The sequence below is a fragment of the Chrysemys picta genome, chromosome 1 (assembly GCF_011386835.1).
Source record: "Chrysemys picta bellii isolate R12L10 chromosome 1, ASM1138683v2, whole genome shotgun sequence".
Lineage (NCBI taxonomy): Eukaryota > Metazoa > Chordata > Testudines > Emydidae > Chrysemys > Chrysemys picta.
Window position 1 is genome coordinate 338,162,126 of NC_088791.1, and position 13,046 is coordinate 338,175,171.

The following is a 13,046-nucleotide window of genomic DNA, read 5'->3' on the forward strand; positions in this document are numbered from 1 at the left end:
GAATACAGTATTGTAACATGCTCCTCCGCGCTAGTTTTGCTGTTACCAAACTCGTTTTTGGTTGGTGGAGGCTGCCTCCCAATTGGAACATGCTGTCCTTAATCACAGCACGGCTCTGGGCCTGAGTGACGTGTTTACGCGCATGTTCTGCTCTGCTGCACCGACCCATCAGCTGTCAGCGCTCTCCCGGAGCCACAATAAGTGCTACATGCTAAAGCAGATAGAGCCGAAGCGGGCAGAGGCAGTGAAATACAAACAGGTGGGGCTCAACTGTGTTGTTTTTCTTTATTATCTCGATTATGGTAGCACCTCGATGTCGCAGTTATGATTGGACTCCAGTGGTGCAAGGGGTAAGAGTGAGTCTCTGTTGCAAAGACTGGGCAGGCAGGGTGATCTAGTGGCTAGTGCATTGAAGTGGGAGTCAAGAGACCCCCAGGTTCTGTTCCTGCCACTGACCTGCTGTGTGACCTCAATTAGGTCACTTTGGGCTTGTCTACACTACAGATACCTATGGCAGCAAAGCTCCCTAGTGGAGAGGTGGTGTATGCTGGCATAAGGAGTTCTTCTGGCGGTATAGGTACCCCGCATCCCGGAAGGACATTCGCTATCCCAACAAAAGCACTCTTCTGTGGGTAGAATTGCATCCATGCTGGGTGTTATGTCAGCTAGGAGGTGTGGTTTTTGTCATGCTCTGAGCCGACATAGCTATGCCAGCAAACCTTTGTTTTGTACAATAAGCCTTCACTTCTCTTTCCCCTCCCATTTTTTGCCTGTCTTGTTTATTTAGATTTTAAGTTGTTTCAAACAGGGACAGTCTCCTACTATGTACAATGCCCAGCTCAATGGGGCCCTGTTCTTAGCTGGGTATTACCATAAACAGAAAGAATAATCATAATAATTTAAAGAGACAATGGAAGGGAACTGAGACAGAGAGAGGTTAAGTGACTTGTTTAAGGTCACACAGGAAGCCTGTAGCAGAGTCAGGGATTTAGCACAGATCTCCCAAGTCCTCACACAATGTCTCAACCTGAAGATCCCCCTTCCTCTCTAAGGATGACTGTGCAGAGAAAACAGTGCCATCCTCTTAATTTATTAGCAGTGCTCTCTTGGCAGGATTTAATGTCTCACTTCTAGGGCAAGAGGCAAATCAGTATTTCATCCAAGCAGAGACAGGCTTGTGCTATGACAACAAAACAGCACACGAGCCTTTTGCTGAAGATTAACAAGCCTCAGGATTTTTTCCGAGACTAAAATTCCTTCCCATGGAGCACGAACCAGTCCCCCAGGAAAATAACCCAGGAGCCCAGTCCATTATATAACAGTGATGCTGTGAGAAGCTTCCCATGGCTGAAAGCCTGATGGGTGGATCATTCCTCATAACTTCCCTCTTTTTATTCCTTATTTCAAATGAATCCACGGACACTGAGCTGCATGAATGTTTGCTGTTGATGGGGCTCTTTAACTGCATCAACTGTGCTTACAAGGCTTAAACATCACTTAGTAGAAACAATGCCTTTCTCTGGGTTACTTTAAAGAAGGAACAGAGAGTCCTGTGGCACCTTTAAGACTAACAGAAGTATTGGGAGAATAAGCTTTCGTGGGTAAAAACCTCACTTCTTCAGATCTTGCATCTGAAGAAGTGAGGTTCTTACCCACGAAAGCTTATGCTCCCAATATTTCTGTTAGTCTTAAAGGTGCCACAGGACCCTCTGTTGCTTTTTACAGATTCAGACTAACACGGCTACCCCTCTGATACTTTAAAGAAGGAGGGATCATGGAGGCGGGGGGTAATGTGCGTTCTCTCTCTCGTTGTCTCTCAATCCTCCGTTCCAACTCTGTTTCTATCCATGTTTGTTTTCCTTTAACCTTTTGTGGCTCCCTTAGGCTTCTGAGAACCCCCTGCGAAGTGCCGAGTAGAAAATGGTTTTCCTATCCCATGAGCGTTTTCAAGGTTTTGATTTTTTTTTCTCTGTCCCAAATCAGGACGAAAAGTCAAAATCTCAAAAATGTTTGTGAACCGATAATCTGGGGGGAAAAAATCAGATTGGGTCGATTGAAATTTTTCAGTAATTTCCATTTTTTCCATTTTGACCTTTTAAAAATATATATATAACTTTTTAGTACTATAAATTAACTTTTCAAATGAAAAGCTGTTTTGAACCAAACACCCAAACGTTTCACTTTAAAACCATCATTTCAACAACTTCAAAACTCCGCCCCCCCCCCAAACACATTTGAATTGGGAGAGTTGTCGAAACCGACACCTCCCCGTGGACAGTTTTGGTTTCGACTGCACTCGCGGTAGCGCTGCAGATGCCCAGGCTGTGACTTGAGAACCAGAGGCGCCCTGTGCCTTGCAGAACTGGGCCTGATCTGTGGAATGAAGTCCCACTATAGTTCCCCACTTAGCGTGTCGCTCGTCCCTCCAACCCCATTACACACCTGCAAATGCTAAGGAGGAAAAATAAAACCTGGGTGCACTATGGACTGATGATAAGCTGCACTTCAGAGCCTTATCCTCTCCCAAAACATCCTTTTGGACATCACGCATGGGCAGAAAGAAGGGCATCCGGGAAAGAGGGACTCTGGCAGAGGAAGAGGGGATGGAGAGCAATGCAATCTCATTTCTGAACCCCCTGCCTTTTGTGGCTTTAAATCTCAAGCATCACATGGCAGTGGCAGGAAATATGTAGGCGAGGGGGCTTTGGCCTTTCTGAAAATCCCACAGTAGACTCAGATGGCCGCTGTAGGGCCAAACCCTCTTTGCCTTACTCACGTACCTAGTCCCATTAATGCTAATGGGTCTGATTCCACTGAAACCAATGGAGTTACACTCAGAAATTAATTTGGCCAAATGGGATTAAAACTCATGTGAGTAAAGCAGCTTGTGATCATCCAGTGGCCTGAATTCAAGACTGGGGGCCAGGAATTCTGTCTGTGCGTTTCTGTTGCCCATCCCCACGGTATCTAGGTGCCTCCCAATGATTAATGGATTTCACCCTCACAAATGCTCCTGTGCAGCAGGGCAGTATTATCTCCATTTTATAGATGGGGAACTGAGGCACAGAGAAACTAAGTGACTTTCCCTCATGTCACACCCAAAGTCTGTATCGAAGCTGTGAATTGAACCCAGACCTCCTGAGTCCCGGGCTACTGCCCTTCCTAATAGATCCACCTTCCTACCGAGAAAGCCTGAGTTTTAATCCCACCTGAGACATGGCTTTCTCTGAGGCCCTGAGCGACCCTCATAGGCCAATATCTTCAAAAGTAGCCACTGATTCCTGAGGGCCCAACCTGCGACCCTTATGGTTTAATTTTCAGAGGTGCTGAGTACCTGCAGCTCCCATCGACTTCAACAGGGTTCGTCCTTGTTGCAAAACTTGCACAGGCAGCCTTACCTGGCCAGAACCTTAATTCCAGCACTTCCTGATTTCTGTGTGCTCAGTTGTACAAACATGTGCCCTGACCAGGGCCGTCCTTACCCATAGGCAAAGTACGCAGCTGCGTAGGGCACCAGGAAATGTGGGGCACCAAATTGCCCCAAATTTCCTGGTGCCCTGTGCAGCTGCATGCTGCTCCAGCTCTTGCCTCGCCTCTTCCTCATGGCCCCCCTGCCGCTCTGCCCCATCTCCGCCTCTTCCCTCCCCTGCTCTGCCCCCATCCCGCCCCCCCACTCCACCCCTTCCCCAAAGCCCCTGCCCTGCTCTGCCCCTGCCCCACCCCAGCCATGCCTCTTCCCGCCCCTGCTCTGCCCCAGCCCCGCCCCCACTTCCCTGAGGTGTGCAGCAGGGTCGGGCCTGCATTCACTGGTGGCGGGAAGTGCTGAGGGTGGTTCCTCCAGGTCCCCCAAGCCAGCCCTGCACCCCCGCGGAGGCCTGGGGCCAGCCCCTCCACGAAGGCCTGGGGCCAGCCCCCCCCCACAGAGGCCTGGGGCCCACACATTCCCCCCCCATGGGGGGGGGGGCTGAGTAGGGCCCCAGAATAGCTAGGGATGGCCCTAGCCCTGACCCTGCTGGGAGCTCTGTGCAGCTGGATCCAGCACCAGTGCAGAGCCCCAGTGAAGTGAATAGGACAGTTCACAGGCACAGAGACCCATCTGCCAAGAGCCCATTGCAGGACCAGGGCCATAACATTCTATCAGTGCATGGTGCTGGCATTGATAGAACATGATGGCAATTGGCTACAGCATGGATTGACAGGTCGGGGGATTCCTTGTAGGTGCTTCCGTTACTGTTTTTAGGGATGTTTGTTTTACCATTTCATAGGACTACTGCTCTCTCCTGCAGCCCCTTATTGCTGTTTTTGAGAGACCAAGAACACCCAAACGGCTGCAAAACTCAACCACAATTATCCAAGCATCATGGTCAAAAATCGTTTAATGATTAATCAAATGACTAAAGAACTGATCGAAAGCTCATTGAGGTCAATGGAAAAACCCCATTGATTTCAGTGAGCTTTGGATCAGGCAAAAACTAAGCAGTTTGATAAGATGCTTTTTCGGGTACATATTCTCTCAAATTAACAACTGACTAATGGGGGCTGGGAGGGAAGTTTCCCTGAAGACAGCGACAAAGAGTCCTGTGGCACCTTATAGACTAACAGATGTATTGGAGCATAAGCTTTCATGGGTGAATACCCACTTCGTCAGATGCATGTAGTGGAAATTTCCAGAGGCAGATATAAATATGCAGGCAAGAATCGGTCTAGAGATAACGAGGGTAGTTCAATCAGGGAGGAGGAGGCCCTCTTCTAGCAGTTGAGGTGTGAACACCAAGGGAGGAGAAACTGCTTTTGTAGTTGGCTAGCCAGTCACAGTGTTTGTTTAATCCTGAGCTCATGGTGTCAAATTTGCAAATGAACTGGAGCTCAGCAGTTTCTCTTTGAAGTCTGGTCCTGACGTTTTTTTGCTGCAGGATGGCTACCTTTAAATCTGCTATTGTGTGTCCAGGGAGGTTGAAGTGTTCTCCTACAGGTTTTTGTATATTGCCATTCCTAATATCTGACTTGTGTCCATTTATCCTTTTACATAGGGACTGTCCAGTTTGGCCGATGTACATAGCAGAGGGGCATTGCTGGCACATGATGGTGTAAACTACATTGGTGGACGTGCAGGTGAATGAACTGGTGATGATGTGACTGATCTGGTTAGGTCCTATGATGGTGTCGTTGGTGTAAATATGTGGGCAGAGTTGGCATCGAGGTTTGTTGCATGGGTTGGTTCCTGAGTTAGTTACTATGATGTGGTGTGTGGTTGCTGGTGAGAATATGCTTAAGGTTGGTGGGTTGTCTGTGGGCGAGGACTGGCCTGCCTCCCAAAGCCTGTGAAAGCGAGAGATCGTTGTCCAGGATTGGTTGTAGATCACTGATGATGTGTTGGAGAGGTTTTAACTGAGGACTGTAGGTGATGGCCCGCGGAGTTCTGTTGGTTTCTTTCTTGGGCTTGTCTTGCAGCAGGAGGCTTCTGGGTACATGTCTGGCTCTGTTGATTTGTTTCCTTATTTCCTCTTGTGGGTATTGTAGTTTTGAGAATGCTTGGTGAAGATCTTGTAGGTGTTGGTCTCTGTCTGAGGGATTGGAGCAAATGCGGTTGTACCTCAGCGCTTGGCTGTAGACGATGGATCGTGTGGTGTGTCCGGGATGGAAGCTGGAGGCATGAAGGTAGGCATAGTGGTTGGTGGGTTTTCGGTATAGGGTAGTGTTAATGTGACCGTCACTTATTTGTACTGTGGTGTCTAGGAAGTGGACCTCCCCTGTAGATTGGTCCAGGCTGAGGTTGATGGTGGGGTGGAAGCCATTGAAATCGTGGTGGAATTCTTCCAGAGCCTCCTTCCCATGGGTCCAGATGATCATCCACCAATGTAGTTCATTTGCAAATTTGACACCATGAGCTCAGGATTAAACAAAGACTGTGAATGGCTAGCCAACTACAAAAGCAGTTTCTCCTCCCTTGGTGTTCACACCTCAACTGCTAGAAGAGGGCCTCATCCTCCCTGATTGAACTAACCTCGTTATCTCTAGACTGATTCTTGCCTGCATATTTATACCTGCCTCTGGAAATTTCCACTACATGCGTCAGACGAAGTGGGTATTCAACCATGAAAGCTTATGCTCCAATACGTCTGTTAGTCTATAAGGTGCCACAGGACTCTTTGTCGCTTTTTACAGATCCAGACTAACACGGCTACCCCTCTCATACCTGAAGACAGATTGCTTCATAACTGCCTGCTGTAGGGTTTCTTGTACTTTCCTTTAAAACAGCTGTTCTGTCCATTGTCAAAGGCTAGATGGACCACTGGTTCGATCCAGTAGGTAATTCCTATATTCTTAGCATCTGTATCACACTCACGTATCACAGTGCTGGGTATGGGATAAGAAGCTAAATGGATGGATAGAGTCATGACTAGGAGTAATAGGATGAAATAAAGAACAGGCTGAATACCAGGAAATACTTCCCGATAGTGAAGGGGAAGTGGTGGAAGCCCTAGAATATGAGTCATTTAAAGCCAGCCAGGACAAATCAGTGGAGCATACACTGCAGTAGGCAATCCTGCACAGGTAGGGGAAGCTAGACTATCATAAGTGTATTAGGGTCTTTTCCATCTCTACCCTAGATAGGAAGTTTTAATTCATCCAGGGCCACTTTTCATAGTTTTCTATTCTGAATTACCCAGGAAGGGAACCCGAAGGAGAATAAAACATTCAGCGACTGTATCTTTGTATGTACAGAACTGAGGCCACAGCAGTGGCCATGAGCATGAATGGCCTTGAGAAGTGCTGTCACTCATCACAGATTTCCACAGTGCAGGGTCCCTCGGTCGCGTTATACAACTGAGTCCACATGGCTGACCCCATCATAAAGGACACGACTGATTAACTGGGACGTTTCATTTGAAATGAAGAATTTGGCAAAATCGACACCAATCTGCAAAATGTTTCAGTGTCACCATCTCTGTATTTTTGGTTAAAAACAGTTTCAGACACATTTCACCCACCTCTACTCACTAATTCTTACTCTGCTAATCTCCACACCCCATCGTTTGTACCGTCAGTTACTCCCTACTTCTCGGCAAAGATCTTATTGCTTTTACAAGATCCACTGCGCTGCATGACTTGAAACCATTACAAATGAATGACACTTGGAAAATGCATCGCAAAATGTTGTTTGGCCAGGCATATTCTCTGTTCCTTTATTGGTTTGTTTTCCTTCTAGTTTGCAGAATTCTGTCATTGCAGTGGGTGTCCCAGACCGCGCGAGCTAGCAAGGTTTCATAGCATTTTGCCTTCCTTTTGCTTTGTGGCTTCTTGTAAAAGGCCATGTGCTCTCCTCACGCAGGCCTTGCAGCCTGGTGGGGCACTGCAGATGTGCACCTACATATCCTAAAATTGGGGCCTCAGTGCATTCACAATAAAGGATCTGAGTGAGGGGAAGCCAAAACAAACTAACAAAACAGCATGTCCACTTTATTAAGGTCTTAGGGAAGGAGCAATTGCCACAACAGTGCATAAAGCCCTCACCTCTGGACCCTAGGTCAGAGCTCCCAAACTTAAACTCAACAAAATAAAGTATCTGAATCTTGTCAGGCTGGTCCCCTGGAGTCTGAGGCTATGTCTACACTACCGCAGTAAGTTGAACTACGCTACGCAACTCCAGCTACATGAATAACGTAGCTGGAGTCGACGTTACCGCGGGGTCTACACTTCAGGGGGTCGATGGGAGAAAATCTCCTGTCAACTTACCTTACTCTTCTCGTCAGGGGTAGAGTACAGGGGTCGATTGGAGAGCGATCTGCTGTCGATTTGGCAGGTCTTTACTAGACCCGCTAAATCGACTGCTGGTGGATCGATCTCAGAGCGTGGATCCCAGCTGTAGTGTAGACCTGCCCTGAGAGACAGTCCACCATCCACTGCAGCCTGCATGGCTCCTAATCCCCTCTCCCTTGCTCAGTTTCCTGTTCCTGTTTAAATAGCCCAGCCCTTGGGTGAGGCAGGGCCCCGTTGGTAACACCCAGGCTGTCTTGGTTGTAGGCTCCATCCTGTCCCTTAAAGGGACAGCACACTCCTTCACACTACTCGTTAATTACCTCTCATCTGGCACCCTTAGTTCCTTATTAGTAAAATCTATAATGGCAGGCACTGATTTTTGTACAGGTTCTTTTTGAGGCATGCAACTTTTATGGCGGAATTCTCTCCTTTTCCGGGAGCTATACACAGTCATCTCCTCAAAATAAGGCTTAAGCAAGACATGCGTGATGCATAGGTCTTGTGGCTGTCCCCACTTCATGCGGGGTGAATTTCCCCCATGGGAATTAAACTTCTGCCATGATCATTCCTCACCCAGCAGAAAAAACACAGAAGAGGGAACATTGGTTTGATGGCACCGAGTGATGTACAAGCTTTTCTCCAGCAAGATTATTCCCACTGCTACCCCCACAGTTCAGGCAGAGGCAATGGGTATCTGCACATTGGTTGCACCACAGGAGGATTTCCCAATGCTCGTCGCCAAAGGACACTGTTGTTTTCAGCTGGCTGCTGCTGACAACACAGTCAATCAAACCTATCGAACGCTGGGGTCGCTAGCAAAATAGGAACAAACTGTGTGAGCCACAATGCCTATTGGGCACCCATAAAGAAGGACTTTCCAGCTGCAGCACAACATTCATGCAGGAGGGACAGAAAAGGAAAACTGCAATGAACCAGAAAAGAGATTCTAATTAGGCAGAAGAGCAACTCACTGAAGGTTATTTAACATCTCTCAAATACAGTGTGTAGCTCTGCTGTCTGCCATGGCTCTGTTCCCATTCACACCAGCTGAGGAGCTGGCTGTGTGCCTTTGGAAAAGGCTAATCAGTCACATAGAAAGCTGCCACGTGAACTGTCTGATGGTGCATTCACCTGGAATGCTGAAAGCAGCAGTCTGTCCCAAGGGTGAAGCTTGAGGGGGCATGAGCAGGATGCTGTCAGCAGTTGCTGCTGGCCTCTCGAATCTATTCTTCCTGGAAACATATCTAGAAAGTATTGCCCGGTTTCACTCTTTCTGCAGGTTTTTGGCTAACTGGAGGCTCTGTAACACATTGGCATTCCACCTGCAGCCTGGGTTTTCTCTGTCCTCTTCTTTTAATGCAAGGGGCGGGAGGAAGTCATGATCAACTTGTTCTCTGTGCTTGAACTAAGGCATGGACGATGCACCCTTCTTGAGGGTGCCAGTTCCTTTGTTTCAGTGGGCTGCCATGGCTGCACAGGGAGATGCTGTTCCTTAGGTAACCGGAGTCAGTCCTGTGGAGGGAGGATACATATGAGACCAAAACTTTGATTAGATTCTGTAATTCATTGGGATCCTGTGCAGAGAGCAGAGCGCCAGGGTGATGGGCTTTTCAGTAGGTGATATGCATTGTTTTGTCTCAATGGAAGCTTCATCAGGGTCATCAGTTTAATTCCTAGATAAAATGAATTGCAATAATCCAGTCTACAGGATACAAATCCATGGATTGCCATGGACAAATCACAGTCTGATATGATAGAGTGCAGTCTTCTGCCCAGCCGTACCTGGAAGGAAATTTTTTATTTTTTATTTTTTTGCAGCCATAGCTATTTGGATACTTAAGTGAAATTGGGAAGTCCAGAAAGACCCCAAGACTGTGAACCATCTTGATAAAATTTGTATCCATATCTGATCTCTGATCTGCAAACATGGTCCGCAGATATCTGCAGATTTGCAGGAAAGTGTAGGACTGGAAGGGACCTCAAGAGGTCATCTAGTCCAGTCCCCTGCACTCAAGGCAGGACTATGTAATTATAGAATCATAGAATCATAGACTATCAGGGTTGGAAGGGACCTAAGGAGGTCATCTAGTCCAACCCCCTGCTCAAAGCAGGACCAATCCCCAACTAAATCATCCCAGCCAGAGCTTTGTCAAGCCTGACCTTAAAAACCTCTAAGGAAGGAGATTCCACCACCTCCCTAGGTAACCCATTCCAGTGCTTCACCACCCTCCTAGTGAAAAAGTTTTTCCTAATATCCAACCTAAACCTCCCCCACTGCAACTTGAGACCATTGCTCCTTGTTCTGTCATCTGCTACCACTGAGAACAGTACAGATCCATCCTCTTTGGAACCCTCCTTCAGGTAGTTGAAAGCAGCTATCAAATGCCCCCTCATTCTTCTCTTCTGCAGATTAAACAATCCCAGTTCCCTCAGCCTCTCCTCATAAGTCATGTGCTCCAGACCCCTAATCATTTTTGTTGCCCTCCGCTGGACTCTTTCCAATTTTTCCACATCCTTCTTGTAGTGTGGGGCCCAAAACTGGACACAGTATTCCAGGTGAGGCCTCACCAATAGAGGGGAATGATCACGTTCCTCAATCTGCTGGCAATGCTCCTACTTATACAGCCCAAAATGCCGTTAGCCTTCTTGGCAACAAGAGCACACTGCTGACTCATATCCAGCTTCTCATCCACTGTAACCCCTAGGTCCTTTTCTGCAGAACTGCTGCCTAGCCATTCGGTCCCTGGTCTGTGGCAGTGCATGGGATTCTTCTGTCCTAAGTGCAGGACTCTGCACTTGTCCTTGTTGAACCTCATCAGATTTCTTTTGGCCCAATCCTCTAATTTGTCTAGGTCCCTCTGTATCCGATCCCTACCCTCCAGTGTATCTACCACTCCTCCCAGTTTAGTGTCATCTGCAAACTTGCTGAGGGTGCAGTCCATACCGTCCTCTAGATCATTAATGAAGATATTGAACAAAACCGGCCCCAGGACCGACCCTTGGGGCACTCCGCTTGACTGGCTGCCAACTAGACATGGAGCCATTGATCACTACCCGTTGAGCCTGACGATCTAGCCAGCTTTCTATCCACCTTATGGTTCATTCATCCAGCCCATACTTCTTTAACTTGCTGGCAAGAATACTGTGGGAGATTGTATCAAAAGCTTTGCTAAAGTCAAGGAATAACACATCCATTTCTTTCCCCTCATCCACGGAGCCAGTTATCTCGTCATAGAAGGCAATTAGGTTAGTCAGGCATGACTTGACCTTGGTGAATCCATGCTGACTGTTCCTGATCACTTTCCTCTCCTCAGAGTATTCAGAAGTGATTCCTTGAGAACCTGCTCCATGATTTTTCCAGGGACTGAGGTGAGGCTGACTGGCCTGTAGTTCCCCGGATCCATCTTCTTCCCTTTTTTACAGATGGGCACTACATTAGCCTTTTTCCAGTCATCCGGGACTTCCCCCGATCGCCATGAGTTTTCAAAGATAATGGCCAATGGCTCTGCAATCGCATCTGCCAGCTCCTTTAGCACCCTCGGATGCAGCGCATCCGGCCCCATGGACTTGTGCACGTCCAGCTTTTCTAAATAGTCCCAAACCACCTCTTTCTCCACAGAGGGCTGGTCACCTCCTCCCCATGCTGTGCTGTCCAGTGCAGTAGTCTGGAAGCTGACCTTGTTCGTGAAGACAGAGGCAAAAAAAGCATTGAGTACATTAGCTTTTTCCACATCCTCTGTCACTAGATTGCCTCCCTCATTCAGTAAAAAGAAGAACAGGAGTACTTGTGGCACCTTAGAGACTAACAAATTTATTATAGCATAAGCTTTCGTGGACTACAGCCCACTTCTCGCATCCGAAGAAGTGGGCTGTAGTCCACGAAAGCTTATGCTCTAATAAATTTGTTAGTCTCTAAGGTGCCACAAGTACTCCTGTTCTTCTTTTTGCGGATACAGACTAACACGGCTGTTACTCTGAAACCTGTCATTCAGTAAGGGGCCCACACTTTCCTTGACTTTCTTCTTGTTGCTAACATACCTGAAGAAACCCTTCTCATTACTCTTAACATCTCTTGCTAGCTGCAACTCCAAGTGTGATTTGGCCTTCCTGATTTCACTCCTGCATGCCTGAGCAATATTTTTATACTCCTCCCAGGTCATTTGTCCAAGCTTCCACTTCTTGTAAGCTTCTTTTTTGTGTCTAAGATCAGCAAGGATTTCACTGTTAAGCCAAGCTGGTCTCCTGCCATATTTACTATTCTTTCTACACATCGGGATGATTTGTTCCTGCAACCTCAATAAGGATTCTTTAAAATACAGCCAGCTCTCCTGGACTCCTTTCCCCCTCATGTTATTCTCCCAGGGGATCCTGCCCATCAGTTCCCTGAGGGAGTCAATAACTAGACCATTCTTGACAGGTGTTTGTCTAATCTGTTTTTAAAAACCTCCAGTGACAGAGATTCTACAACCTCCCTAGGCAATTTGTTCTGGTGCTTAACTATCCTGATGGTTAGGAATTTTTTCCTAATGTCCAACCTAAACTTGCCTTGCTGTAATTTAAGCCCATTGCTTCTTGTCCTATCCTCAGAGGTTAATGTGAACAATTTTTCACCCTCCTCCTTGTAACAACATTTTATGTACTTGAAAACTGTTATCATGTCCCCTCTGTCTTCTCTTCTCCAGACTAAACAAACAGAATTTTTTCAGTCTTCCTCATAGGTCATGTTTTCTAGACCTTTAATCATTTTTGTTGCTCTCCTCTGTCATAATGTTTCTCTCTCCCACTAGTATAATCTCCATCTTCTCTGAGTCCAGTTTCAGCCAACTGCTCTTTACCCAGATGCTGATGGTTCCCAGACACTGGGATAGATGGGAGACTGGGCTGTTAACGTCTGATCATAAAGAAATGCAGAGCTCGGTGTTGTCTACATTTTCCTGGCAGGGGGGTCCAGAGGGTCTCCTGAGGTCCCCCAACGGCTTCATATAGACATTGACTACGGTTGAGATGAGGTTTGGGGCTGGTGGGATTCCAGAGGTGAGGGCTGTGGAACCAGAATAGGGAAGTTGCCCATCATGACCCTCCAGATTCATTCCAAGAGTAAAGATTGGCACATCTCAGCACTTTCCTCCTATTCACCCATCTCTGAGATGGGACAGCGGTAATTGGTGGTTGACTGTGTCAAATGCCAAAGTCAAGATTCAGCAGTGTGATTATGGATGGATGTCCCTTGTCTGTGGATAAGAGGAGGCCATCTATCGTCAATGCAATCAGTAATGTCTCTCTCC

General features: G+C 47.3%; 1 protein-coding gene across 5 annotated transcripts in view; it reads left to right on the plus strand.

The window, feature by feature from the left end:
- The window catches only part of GAB2 (GRB2 associated binding protein 2), a 205,020-nt gene that overhangs the window by 86,603 nt on the left and 105,371 nt on the right, over positions 1-13,046 (plus strand). Inside the window, exon 1 of one of the 5 annotated variants that reach the window (XM_065595929.1) lies at positions 2,346-5,112. The exons of the other annotated variants lie outside the window; for them this stretch is intronic. The gene's annotated coding sequence lies outside the window, so the exon portion shown is untranslated. Of the gene's footprint in view, positions 1-2,345; positions 5,113-13,046 lie in introns of those variants that run through there. 5 annotated transcript variants of the gene reach the window in all.